Raw genomic sequence first — 558 nt, 5'->3', positions numbered from 1 at the left:
CCCCGTCCCCAGCAACAGGGCCTCCAGGCCCTCTCCCATGGTTGGCGGGGGTCTAATGTTGGGGTTTCATTTCCCATGGAGATGCCCCAGTCAGGGGACCTTCAGAGGAAGGGTGGGGGCAGACCAGGGGGAGGGGCCAGGAAGGCAGACAAGGATGCTGGAAGGTTCTTCGATGAGAACACTGGGGATGGAAGGGCTTCTTGGTTTGCTGATGCCCGAGAATCAGCCGGAGCCAAAGTGACGGCACCTATCTCTCCTGCGGCCTGGCCTTTGGGGGCCCAGCCCTCGTGCCCTGGACGCCAGTTCCCAGCAAACTTGCTTTCTACTCGGGAACAGTGACGGGAAAGAAGGACTGTAAGGCTGCTCCCGCAACCCTGGACTTTCAGGCAGCCCGGTGCAGGCAGTGAGGACCCTTGACCCGTTGGCCCCGTGTGGCCAGCCTTGCAGAAATAGAGCTAACATGGCCCTTTGCCCCTTGCCTTGCAGGGCTCCCGCGGATTCCCAGGAGAGAAGGTACTCAGCTTGGTTGTGTGTGTGCACGTGCGAGTGTGTATATGT

At 60.6% G+C, this 558-nt stretch overlaps 1 protein-coding gene across 1 annotated transcript in view; it reads left to right on the top strand.

Annotated features, from left to right (window-relative positions):
* Nucleotides 1-558, top strand: part of COL6A3 (collagen type VI alpha 3 chain) — a 79,622-nt gene that overhangs the window by 36,234 nt on the left and 42,830 nt on the right. The gene's annotated exons all lie outside the window — the stretch shown is intronic.

Source organism: Echinops telfairi, unplaced genomic scaffold (genome assembly GCF_000313985.2).
Source record: "Echinops telfairi isolate 266 unplaced genomic scaffold, ASM31398v2 ScPeMD7_3;HRSCAF=10, whole genome shotgun sequence".
NCBI lineage: Eukaryota > Metazoa > Chordata > Mammalia > Afrosoricida > Tenrecidae > Echinops > Echinops telfairi.
The sequence above is the reverse complement of the archived record's forward strand: the minus strand, read 5'-3'. Positions and strand labels throughout refer to the sequence as shown.